A 13956-nucleotide genomic window follows, 5' to 3' on the forward strand; every position below is an offset into this window, starting at 1 on the left:
TCGTTACATTGTTGTTTAACTTGCTAATAACAAGAGCGTACCAATTAGCTCTGCATAGTCAGCAAGTTCACTATCACGGACAAAAAAAATCTTTAGCTTTCAGTCCTCCAAATTTGTATCTTCCATATGCTGAGTATGTATCTGATGGATTGAGCACTCTCAAGACCCACAGAAAACATGGACAGTGAAGTTTTTGATGGTGTGGTCAGATCCTTGAAGAGAGCTGAAAATAATCAGCCCATTCTGATTCTAAACTCTTAGCAAGCAGTGGAGATGGAAAAAAAAAGACCTAAACCAGAGCTCACTTCAAACTCTGTTTTCTGAAATCTCTTTGTGAATGTTGGAAAGAAAATCTGCTTTGAATATGTTCTCTCTACTACAGTTGTCTAAAAAAAAGTCAGGGTCAAAGAAAGGGCACAGTAAATTCTGAATATCTGAAGATGTGGAGCTGATGTATATCCACTAAATGCTAACATAATTAAGACATGACATCATTCTTCAAGCATTATGGGTGCTGTATCTTGTATTGTAAAACCTTATCTAGCTTCTAATGGTTTGCTGAGGGGTTAGTTATTTTTTCTCTCTGCACCTCAGATATGTGTACTAAAAATTATAAAAATCAAATTGACTTCATAATTGATTTTTTATGAACGTTATTTGTTTTCCCATGAATATTTCATAAACAATTTTTTCCTAAAGTATGGCATTGTAAGTCGTGCAACAGAGAGAGACAGATAGTGGTAGATGCATGTAAGTCTATATTAAATCAATGTTACTCTTTAATTTAAAATGTTTGTAAACATGTTGTAATTTTTCATGAAACAAAATCTTTCTTCTATTTAAGTCAAAGGGGAATTTGCCATTGTCTTCATTAAGAAAAAGAATTGACATATTATCCCCTTAGCATTTTTCTTCTACCTTTCTGATTCATTTAACAAGTCGCAATGAAAGCAATTGTCCAGAATCTGTAACACTTTATCTCATGTAAAATCTTTATTCTCATGAATCACTCCACTGGTGTCATTGCATAAGAAGGAGCTTAAAGACAGAGCTTACTTTTCTCAACTATGTAAATTTTGGCTTTATCAAGCTCACATGTGGTGCAGCTGAGGTGATGAAAAAGTGACTAAGAAGACGAGGATGGGTGGAGACCTTTCAGTTTCCCACAGCACAGGATTTCTAGGGATAGAATGGAGAGAAAATGAGTATGAAAAGTTAGTCCTTATTCAAGACAAAAACCTGCTCAGGATCTGATTGTTCCAAGCCTTGTGGTAAGACCCTATTCCAAACATAAGGCACCTCAGAACACTCCTGAAGAAGCTGCAAGGAGATCCTGTGTGACGAGGCCATGCTTTGAAATGAAGCCCAGGTTTCTTTGCAGTTCTGTAAAGGACAAGAGTAGTGATGGATGATGGGCAAGTGTTCTCAATAAGCAGCTATCCAGCACTTGTCACCATCTTAATGGTGACATCTAGGAATGGCCATCTAGGAGTTAAGATTCAACTCTTAAAATAGCTTTTTGACCCCATGTATAGTCAACAAAACCTCTCCAGACAGGATTCATTGCTCACTATAGTAAATGGAGTTTGCAAATACTTCTCCATTATCAGTGAAGAGGTTTAGACAACTGACTTAATCCGAACTCTAAAGAGGTGAAATTTAGGTGAGAGGAGCTGCTCCCAGAGCCAAATCCTTAGCATTAGGATCACCATCAACCAAGCGTCATCTGTGAACAACTTGTAACACTGCATGCTCCCTTCAGCAAGATTTTTCTATTGCTTTGTGCCCCGAGTGCTCAGATAAACCAAAGCAAGCCCACTGGGTAAGAGCAGCATTACTACCCGAGGATTAGCTGTGTAACAAAAGACAGCAGAGAGCTGTTAACCTTTTGCTTTGGTAGGTGTTAAGAAAGAGGGTAACAAGAATTTTCCATCACTAAGGACATATCAGGCAGCATTAGCGATGGATAATTTGAGGGGTTAAGAAGACTGCCCTGCAGGAATTTTTTTAAAAAGTTAATCTTTTATAAAGATTGAAAGTTTCACAGGCACAAAATTTGCCTCAGAGAGATTTAGTTCTTTTAGCTTTTGCTCTTGATAGTTGCCAAAGGACAAACAAAATGTGAATTTGCATCATGCCTCCACATGTGTTTCACATATTTTACATGTGGCGTCTAAATGGCTCCTGTGACCTTAGTGTGTGGATCACACATTTTTCACATATGCTTTGTGTGGTTCACATCTGCTTGAAACATTGTTTCTGACAGTAGAAATCATTATTGTTTTACAGCAGGCTCTAATAATTTAATTCAAGCTGCAGAATTTCAGAAGACACAGATTGTTTTCAGTTTTGATTTAGATTTTGTGTTGAGTGCTACCCATTATAATTGCATACCAAAGTAGAGATTCACAGCCTAGGCCAGAGTTTCCAAATAAGGCTATCAAGACATTTTTTTTCCTTCTGCAAATGTGTTGGCTTGTCAAAGTCGTCACTTTTACAGAAAGGTGCTTGAACCACCTGTCACTGTGTTCTGATGAGTTTTTTGGGTCTCTGCTTGAATTTCTACTCAAAGCTAGAAAGTCAGTTGTATGCAGGCAGGATTTTGGGAAACAATTTTTTATTCTGTAAGGCTTAGAGCACAGCTTGAACAGAGCTCTTCCATTAACCCTTGTGAGTGCCCTAATGTCTTGGGCAGACTTGTGCAGATTGTCTGACTGTAGCTTGATTATTAGAACGAAGATGTAGGAGACTTGTCAAAGTCCTCAATGCAAGTTTAATTATTAGTACAAAGCACCAGTGGAAGAGGTTGAAAGCAAGCTGTTATTTCATGTCATGAACAGGCTCTTACCAGACCTATCAGATGTATGAGTATTTGTGCTTAATCTGAATGAAACTGAATGAGAACTTGAAACTTGGTTTCTCATGCACTGCTTCTGAATAACTGCAAAATGAACAGCTGTGTCCTACCATGACAATTCCCAAATAATCTGCAAAATGAGAAGCACCTTTCCGGGTGACTTCAAGTCTTCCAACACCATCAAAGGCATGGTCAGAGTTCTGGCCAGAGCAGGAAGGACTATCCCTTCCCCTGACCACACAATATGCTGCTGAGTTCGCTTGCACCGACCAGCCATAAGCACCATAAGGCAGCCACATCTGGGCCAGACTATGGTCACTTCTTACATAGCTACTGCACACATAATCAATTACTAAGTTTTAGCAAAATGGCTCTGTAAGAAAAGAAACCCTTTCTAGAATCAAAGGTTCACTGGATGGATTCTATTTTTTTTTTTTTTTTTAGCTGATTCTCCCTGACAGGAAAGTCTGTCCTGGTGCACTAATATATCCAGCTTTTCTCCACTTATTTGCTTGAATTTCCAGGTTCTCAGGCCATAAAACTATGCTAGAAGCAGATGAACTGCAGGTATCCAGATACTGTGTTGATTTTATCTATAGTTCTATCCTCCACAAACTGAACAATGTCTGTAAGCTCTTGAATTTATTCTTCTTGTTCTGTTGCATCTATTTCTGCATAAAGTTCTTCAAAGAGTTCTCTCAAACGGCTGTCTCCTTGTTTTAAATTACTTTTAGCCTCATGTCATTCTCTCTATAGGTGACAGAAGATTTTATTTTTCAATTGCATGCTTAACTGGTAAAAGTTGCTCATTGCAGTAGAGATTTACACGAAAAAAGACACTGCAGCCTGTATTGCTGTGCCACAGCTGCAGACCCATAGGCAGCAGGCCTCCTGCAGGGCTTGTCCCGCCAAGTCAGCAAAGAAACACGGCCAATGAGATTACTGAACTTGCTAAAAGAGGGTTTTGAAATAGATGGAGAATTGGTCATGTCACAACAGTATAGTGATTGAAAGAACAAGACCTTGAGTAGGGTCTGAATGACCCTTTAGACAGAAAGCTAGCTGGTATTTAGAAGTCAGAAAACCAACTTGCCATTTAGTAGCACTTTTGTGCTCTGACATCTTCTCCTAATGATACTGGAATATGTATTCATTCTGTTTTTTTTCAGTGAGGACAGAAGGCACAAGGAGAGATAAAGTGGTGTGATCGAGATAACAGAAGGTGAGCTTGCACTTGGTAGGGCAGAATTCAGTGTGTAGATATTGTTTCTGAATGTATGCTTTTTGCAAGTCATTTTATGAAAAAGATCTGTTACTTTAGATATTATTTCAGATTTTCAGCTGCTTATTAGATAGTCTTCTGAGTGAATCCGTCTTATTTATGCTTTGGTTTTTGCTTTCTCCTTCCAAAACAATCAAAACTTTCTCTGTGGGGCTAGAAGGTCCTAAGTGCAATGGTTCAGCTAGTTAGGGAGGGCAGTGTCATGTAAAAGAAAGGGCATAAAGGGGGATCTCTGCTGCTCATTCACCATACTCAATGGCATATGTCATCACAGTAGATTTATAGGGGTTGCAAGAAAGGGCTGTGTTTGACAAAGGTACAGGGTCAAGGAAAAAATTATTAGATACCCATTCCCCAGGAGGGAACTGCTGCTGTATCACATAAGCTGCAGTGACACATCTAAGCCTGGGGGAGGGAGAACATTTTGCATCTCTCAGTCCATTGCATATCCCCTGCACATGGCCTGTTTACTCAAGCTTCTCACAGGCATGCAGGCTTTGGCTCAAAAAGAATGAACTTAAGCCAGAGACAGGACCTCTGAAAGCAAAACATTAAATATAAGGAGCTATGATTCTCCTTTCCTCTCCTTGATGTATACACGCAAAGCTCATTAATGCTAATGATAGTCTAGGAACAAATGAGCCATATTGTACTGTGGCTACTTTATCCCATAGGCAGATCAGGAATGTGGCACCACTCACCCAACAAGTTACCTAACACAGAGTTGGCCTCATGTTGAAAGAGATTTGAAGCTGTAGGCAGTTAAATGCATAGCCTTTCCCTTAGGACTGCCACCGTAAATAAGCATTTTAAAAGAATCTCAGCCTTTAATGAAGAACAGAGGGAATTTTCAGTCAGTAATCAGAAACAGCTCTCAAAATCAAGGATAGTGGAGTGGTATGCATATTTTTATTTGGTGCACAAAAAATGCATTGTTTCTGAGCTATTTCTATAAGTGGACTTACTGTACTGTTAAAACCTTAGAGGATCCTGCAGTGTTTGTGATTCTCTGAGTATTAAAGGAATTAGAGAAAGCCTTCTAAAGTAGTTAGAGGCACCACAGTGAGAAATGATTACCCACTCTAAAACCAGCCATGTACAATTAAAAAAAAAAAAAAAAGAAAGAGAATAGATGCACATAAAAAAGACCGAGTCCAAAGAAAGGAAAAATGATTTAAAATATCTATATACTATAATCATTCCAGGCACACTGTGAGACCGCATGTGCTATAAAGGAAGATGGAGAAGTAAAAAGACACTTATCTAATCGTCTGCAAATTATAGTAAGAACTACTATAATGAGACCTAAGGATATATCCCTGCTAATGAGTCATCAGGATTCTCAGGAGTAAATGAAATTCCATGCTTGTGCAGTAGAATGTACCTAGGTCAGACTGGAAAGACATTATTCATCAAAGAATATATAAGAATAAGAATATATAAGAATAAGAATATATAAGAATAAGAATATATAAGATATATAAATTAAATAAAAAAAAGCTAATCGTCAAAGTTATAAGTAGTGAAGCTCATATGCTGAGAGCTAAAACAACTTTAAAATAAATAGAATATCTAGTCCTACACAATATGACATAGGTATAAATATGCATAAACCAAAGTAAGCTGAGTCTTAGAACTGCAATCGGGAGGAAATCAGAAATGTCCTTTATATTTAAAAAAATAAATATGACATGATATAGGAAACTATGACACAAGGACATTACTTTGAGATTATATACTCTCAGTTTTCTAAGTGTCTCCTCATCTTGTATAATTCTGCTGACTATTCTTTGGCATTGTATAGAATCTTTTATTTTTTCTGTGGGTCCAAACGCATGGGGAATTCAGATACTGCGCACTGGTGCAATGGTGAACCTGCTGAGAAGAAATTTGTAGAAGTGATATTGTTTCTTTCTTGTCACTGTTTTGTACTTTTGGTAAAACTTTTGGTAATATTTGAGATTTTTATTTGGTGGCCAAACTTGAATGCTGAAATTTGAAATATAAAACCAGAAGTGTACTTTTTATTTCTGGGTGTTATAAGAAAACACAGGAAAACAAACATCTAAAACAGAGAAAGTTTTGTGGATTGTACACTTTTGCTAGTTTCCATGCATTTACTGTAGAGGTCAGTAAAAATAGAGAATAACCTTCCTTGTGTATGCCCAACTGGAGAATGCTTCATCATGAAAAAGTAGAAGAAAGGTAGTGTATTTTCAGATCTACAGTAGTAGATAGAAATTTCAGTCTGTTTACAGATTAAGCCACATGAACAGGAAAAACAAAGACAAAGAGGAGTCAAAGTGAAGAAGAGAAACAATGATTGCAAATCTTTCATTTAAACTGTTCAAAAATTTTGTCTCAAAAAATACACAGCAATTAATTTTGAAAATTATTGTTTCAACATTTCTGAAATATTTTGTCAGTGTTATCCCATTTGAAACTTGTCCTTGATTGCAGACAAAACTCAGAAACCATTTTGGTTGTTCTGAAAATGAAGTTTTATGCAAATGGGTAACTTGCCAAAAAATATTTCCCACCTCCCAATCTTAGTTCAAATGCTCTGAGAAATATCAATAAGAAGCGGTGCGTTTTGACACTCATGGCAGTCTATGGTGTTGTTCATTAGATTTTTTATTGGTTATAAGGACAGAATTTTTTATATAACTGAAGATTTTTCCATCATTCCTTAATTTTTCCTTCTTGCATGAGAACTGAAAAAGCTGAAGTCATGAAAGGCAGTGGAAAACTTCTTGCTCCTAAGAGATCTGAATGTGGCCAGGAATGTGCAGTGATGAAGTGTCTTAGAACTTAGTTTCTTCAGCCAAGGGTAATCTCACTCAAAATTACACATACATGAAAAGAAAAAGATGTCATCAAATCACTTCCTTAGTGATCAACAGCATTATGATGTGGAGCCTGTTCCAGAGAATCTACATATCTTTTTATGCTCCAGCTCAAATGACTTTCTTCTCACTAGCCTCCTTTGACTGTATTTTATTTTCAGTTGTTTCTGTAGCAGTTTGTTCTGTTTCCCATCATCTCATATATTCAAGAGTGTCCTTTGGCCCAGATCCCAAAGCCAAGTCTTTAGTAATCTTCATCTTTTCGGAACAATTAATTTTAAGTCGAAGGATATCAGGGAATAAATGTTATAAAATACATTTTGAAACCTGAGAAAATGGGTCAGTTTATATACAAATGTTCTTGAGCATATTGTTAATTTGAACTACTTTTAGAAGGGTCTCCAGACAACATAAATCCCATGTGATGTGGCAGCTGTTATGTTAAATAGCATGTTTCCATAAAAGCGTACAATGTGGTTGTGTAATCCCAAATGTAAATTCATTTGTTCAAGCTAAGTCTGCCAAGACACCTCATTTTTTTTTCAGCTTTTTAATTGCTCCATAAGTCTGTGCTTCTTTGTGCTTAGAAATATAATATAGTCGTGTTGTGGTTTGTTTTTTATTCTTATCCAGTGATTTCTGCCCTTATGTTGAAGTAGGTACCTACCAGCTATAGCTGCACTCAGGTGTGGGATGTTGTAGAAGCAGAGATATAGACCTGAGATCTGCCGTTACTAGAATTTTACATCTCAAATTATTTGATTTGGGCTTCACTACTAGTTTCATTTGGTGCCTAACCAGTGAACAGCACAAATAAAAGGCAATGGGCAGCAAATGAAAAAAAATTTGAATCCTCAATTTTTTTCCAAATTATTTCCTAATTAAAAAAAGGACTAAAAGGCCTATTAGGTTTCTGCTTCCAAATGTATTTCTCCTAATAATCCTAATAATATTTTCACTGACGTGAGTAATGTTTTGGTTGATTGTTGCCTCCACACTTTTCTGACATGAAGTCCTCAGTGTTATCTGCTAAGAATTATGAGAGGCAATTCATTCTGACAAAGTCTTGACTGGCAAATATTTAACAAAATGAATTCCTTCTCTTTTTTGTTTTGTTTTGTTTTCTTTATATGTTTGTTTTAATTAGCATTTTCCCATGTACTAAATTTATTATCAAATTCTTTGTTATTGTTTTGTTTTTTTAATGTTTTGCCAAATCCTGGACTTTGTAGATTTTTTAAAGTGAGAAGAAGGAGGTCACAGAATTAATGAGGTTATGAACCTGCAGGTCATAAGACAGCCATGTCTTCTGTGAGTAGCTCCCAGAGAAGTCAATACTGCACTGCTTAAGGAAAGTTCACTCAGTCTCTCTTTTGTTTGAGTTGGTCTGCCAATGTTGTCTGAGCTGGTTTCTGTCCTCAGCCCAGCAGCCTAAAAGAATTAGCACAAGTTAATGGTACACAGGTTCCAGATGTTCTAGACTCTGTTTGGTGAGAAAAGTTAACCTCATATGCTGGGCCTTAGTAGGAAGTTGCAGTTATATCAAATGTAATTTTCTGCTTGACAGTGGCTCTAGACACTTTAGAAGAGTATGAAAACAACTATCCTTAGGTAAAATGTCTGAACTATGAAGACTTTTTTGAGGTCATTAGGAGTTCAATGTTACGCCTTTTCAAGAATTCTTTTTTTTTTTTTTTTTTTTTTTTTTAGTATATTCATTATTAAACTTCATATTTTTATCATTCAAATTTTGCTGTAGTTTTAGGCTAAGTAATACGTTGTGTATGTGATGTAGAAAAATATCTATCTGCGTCAGATTTGAATTTGCTGCCTTTCAGTGTATCTGAATGTACCCTTTCTCGAGTGCTATGGGACAGAGAGAATAAAAATTGTTAGTATATTCTGTCTGTATCCTTCATTCACTGTTTTATAGACTGTTCTTTTGTCTTTCCTATTAGTCTTCCTTTTGAAGTTGCAGTATCTTCAATTTTTTTTCAAACTAGTGATTTAAAGATGAACCAAAATTAGAAAATCAAAATGGAATCAGGAAATTTGCATAGAAAATCTGAACATAGTAATGTCCACTACATTATGGGCATCTATCTAATTAGGAAATAGGTGAATCAAAAGGAATGCCTTGCATATTATTTGTAATTCTGTTTTTGAAAAAGAACTCCTCTTTATAACAATAAAGAAGCTTTCAAATTGTTCAATGTGTAGTAAAGGCAAAGTATAGAGCTGTATTTCACAAAACTGATTTAATTTCTTCCTAATTGTTTCATATCTGTGGGACTAGAAACAGAAGATGCAATAAAGACAGGTTATGGATATAGGAAAATAAAATACATTTTTCCTTCACTGAATTACTGTTAACCCCATTATTTTAGTTGCTGCTAATAAAGAACATAGATAACATGAAAAGGAAAACACTTATGATTTCCTTATTTAACTATATTCTGTTTTAGTTGTTGTAAAACAGAATTTGATGTTGTCAGTGTAATTTTATCACAAGAAAATTTCATGCCTTATCCTGCCCTGATGTGAACTGCTTTAACTGACATCAATGAACAGGGGAATACTGGTTTATTCTCTATGGTCCTCTACCAAGAAATAAGCCATTATTCATATATTATACACAGCTTAACAGCATCTTTCATTTAATCTATAACATTCCAGTCTCAATGCCAGCTTTGAGCTTTGATTTGCATTTTCTGCAGTACCCAATGGTACAGTGGGCAAAGTGCCAGGAAAATGAAAACTACTATGAAATTCCTTTGAGAAAGCTTACTAAGCATTTCAATCAGGAGACCATGGGTAAGTCGTCAAGATACACCTATTTCATTTCACTTGGTTCAAATTGCTGATAGATATTGATACACTGTGAAAGAATAGGAAATGTGAATAAAGCATTCAATGTAATACCATTTGTTGCTGCTTAAAAGAGATGTTAGACACCCGGGTGTCACAGAGAGAGATTTAAAATACCCATCTCATTTTACTTTGGTGGGTGATGTTAGTAAGGCTTTATGAAAATACTTAGTTTAAACTTACCAAAATAGTTCAGAAGCATAAACATCTGAACTGTGATTTACATTTTGGCAGGTGGGAGTGCTTGAGCCATCCTCCAGCCTACTGATTTGACTCCATATGTAGGCCAAGCCTGTGGACAGTATATTGAGTTTGTACTATTTTCTATCTAATGTCATTGTGTGGTAGCAAATAATGGCAACTGGACAGATATACCAGCTTCCTAATTTTTGTGAGATCTTTGTCAAATCTCTGGAGTATGAGAGAAGCGATCAATGCATTGTCAAATTTTTCAGGTAATTACTGGGAACGTGGATGAGTGTGCCCAAATCTTACTGCTATGTACATTGCAGTCAACGCCAGCTAAACTCTGGATGATGGCAATGTACTCCACAGAAAACTGAGAGTTGTCCTTTTGTGTAGTTACAAATCTGTCTTGTAATAATTAAAGATACACAATAAGATGCATTCACTTAAGAATAGAACCTACTGGATGTGGATGTTTGAAGATGTACTATAAGGTAAGAGGGAAAGAAGAAGAGAAGGATAAATATTTGCAGGTACAGTCAGACCTGTTAATCATTCAGTAGATTCACCTGTAACACTATCTTTAGAAAGGGGAAAGAAAAACATACAATATTAGACATACGTGTAGAAATCACACTCAGTACCGGTATTCATTTATTCATTATGTAAGTAAGTCAGGTCACTGATGAATTCATGTTTAGATTTTGTTTGATTTGTACAATAAATGCTTATAAACAATTAACAATGTGCAACTGAATGTTTCTTGATTTTAAAAAGATCACTTTTTTCCTTATAGCAATGTTCGTTTCTTGAGAAAAAGTAACAAAAGCAAAGTTTTAAAAAAGAAGCTGAATTGGAAAAATCTTCATGAGTGGCATAAGATAAATAATACAAAAATAAATCAAAAAGTCATAAATAGTTTTTTCTAATCAAATGACAAAAGCCCCATCAAGCTTGTAGGTTCATATACTTACAGGTAATTCTCATGAAATAGGAACACTTTTAATAACAGGCACTGTAGCATAAATATTCATACAGATGTCTGGAAAGGAAGTACAAGAAGAAACATTTACTCTAGATTTGTTCCTCACATTTCATCAATGCAGAACAGAAGAAAACCATTGTGGACTGTACTAAAACTGGCTGCATGTTAGATAAGATTACATTTCTACTTACACAGTTATATTAATATAAAAATTTATTGCATAATATTCCTCTTGTATGCATGAATTCTCATTTGCACTGAGTAAGCTCGGCAATTTAGTGGTGTTAATTAACCACTGATCAAAAATCCTTATTGTTAATCAGTTTTATTGGTTTTTTTTTTTTGTTTTTTTTTTTTCTTCCGTTATTTGATTAGAAGAGACAATAGTTTGATCTCAATATATTTAGATTTTGGTTTATTTATATTTAGTTCTTTTTTCTACCATGTAACCTTGGGTGGGTCCAGTTACATATGCGCGTCTGGAAATCATCTGCACAATCCCTCCTATAGCTAAGGAGGGATTTAGGGAAATTATGTTAGGTGCCATTCTTGCCTTCTTGCTGACATTTGATTATTCCAAGATGATCTTAAGTAATGTTACCACTGTAACTACCATCATCATTGTGAGGTTGTCTAGGAAACCTTTTCAGTCTAGAGATCTGTTGATTAAAGAATTTCTGCATTATTTTTGCTCTTGATTCATACAGTTCATAATTGGGTTTTGGTTTCTTTAGTGGAACTTTCTGCAATTTTTTTGGCCAGTACAGCTCTGAGAGTCTTGGCTTTAAAGGAAATCAAAACAAAAGACTAGCTCTCCAAATAACAAAAATGTGGTGAGGTAGAAGCATGCTTGCAGATCTGAAGTTATTCTCTTATAATCACTGGGAAAAAGAAAGATTGATTGAAGATTGATTATTGATTCTCTTATGATTTCATTAAGGAATTAGGAAATCAAAGGTGATTGACAGAAAATGGTATCCTACATTAAATACAAACTGGTGTGCAAGACTAGCTAGTGTGATGGTTATTACCTGAGGTTTCTGCATGTGTTGGTGGAGAGTCTTGGAGAGGTTAGCTAAAGTACAGTCAGTCTTCTGGAGCCACCTGCTCCTGTTCTATGGTTTCAGCTATCCAGTCCCTTAAAAGGAATTTTCTTGAGACCTTGTCTGTATGCAGGTTGTAGCTTTGGATATGGTCCTTTCAGTATTCATGCTGCAGAGGTGGGTATTGATCAGTATTTTGTTTGTCTGAGGCAGGCCAGCAGGCCAGATTTCAAGGAAACAGCAGGTTTCCTCAAGCAGCTGTGCTGCCCGTGAGAAAAGAAATGGTAATAGAAGAAGGGAGCTATTGTTACGTAGAATGAGTACCAAGATAATGGATTTATGCCTTTTCTTCTGAAAAAAAAAACGAACCTCCCTTTTTCTAGCAATACTCATTATAGAAGAAATGAGGAACATTTGCTTTTTACTGTTCATCTTCTGACATCACTAGCATGGCATTTAATTTGATACAAGCATGTGATGACACAATTTTGTCATTGAATTTCACCTGTTTTTAGGTCAGAGAAATTACCCAAACTTACCAAATGATTTTGTGCCTCAGTAGTATGAAAACTGACACAAACCACATGGAAAGAACAACTGCCTCTCTCATCTTGAATTACAGAATTACAGTGCTGTCACAAGTTTCAACAGTCAATTAATTTCCAGCCTCTAGGAATTTTGCATTTTTCCACTACAAATGAATTTACCAGCTGGTGTGTTTTTATTTACTTTTAGAAAAAAATAATATATATGTTGTAGATTTCTTGCCCCAAGGTCCAGCTAAAGCAGAATTGTCATTGCCAGCATCAGCCCAAAGGTCTTCTGGTAACTCCACATTACACTAAGTATGAAAGATTCTAATCCCAGCCTACTAGATTTCTTATTAACTTGTTAGAAGAATGTGCTATGAGAACTCCTGCTCGGTAACAGGTGTTTCTCATGGGACAACAGTGAAGGCATTGCGAATTTGTGCAGGTTGCACAAAGATGCCAGGAGCTACAAAAACACATAACTGAAGGTCAAATACAGGCCATTGAAGAAGCCCATCCTTGCTAGCTGGAAAAAAAAAAAAAAAAAAAAAAAGAAAGAATGAAGCATGACACAAGAAAAAGAGATAAACAAAAAAGAATAACACCTTGGCAGTAGAGTGTGGCCCTTTCTTCCTGAATTTTCTTCTGAGCACGTGCTGTTTTCATTCCACATTCTGCACTTTCCTCCTCTTTAATGCCATAGTCCCTCAGTAAAGGCCTGCATATAAACTCAATTTGACTAGTTATTATTTTTGGCAAAATACTATATGAGAAGAAAATAAGAACAAGCTAGCTTATTCGCAATTCTTCTAGCAGGACATTTTTGCTGAAACTTTAGGAACTGATCCTTTCAGCTATTCAAAGCTTCTTCTGATTTTCTGAGATGCCTCTCACCTGTACTATATTCCTGGGATATTGAATCAAGTCCTTTGTTATCAAAAAGTCATATGGAATAGAAATCAGGAGATTTGAAACTTTCCCTAGCTACTGCTAGGGAGATCATTACTGTAATAGAGAAAAAAGGAGGTTCTGGTCAGCTGAAAAACACCCAACAAATCCTTGCTTTACATGTGGAGTGGAGGTGGTCTGGGAGATTCATACTGATGAGACTTCATGGGACTACATCTAGACCTCACCTTTCTTTTCTCTGACAGGTAAATTTTCAGGCAATTAATGTTACATTGGAGTTTCATTCACTTATACTGCAAAGATAATTTCCAAAAGTCATTTTAGTGGATAGATCACATAGAGAAAAAACCTCGGTTTACAGAGGAACTTCAGAGGACAGTAAAAATTGCAGTCCTTTTTATGGTCACCATCACAAAAGAATACAAAGAAATACAGGCCTCCAGTTTTGCA

Source organism: Tetrao urogallus (genome assembly GCF_951394365.1).
Source record: "Tetrao urogallus genome assembly, chromosome: 3".
NCBI lineage: Eukaryota > Metazoa > Chordata > Aves > Galliformes > Phasianidae > Tetrao > Tetrao urogallus.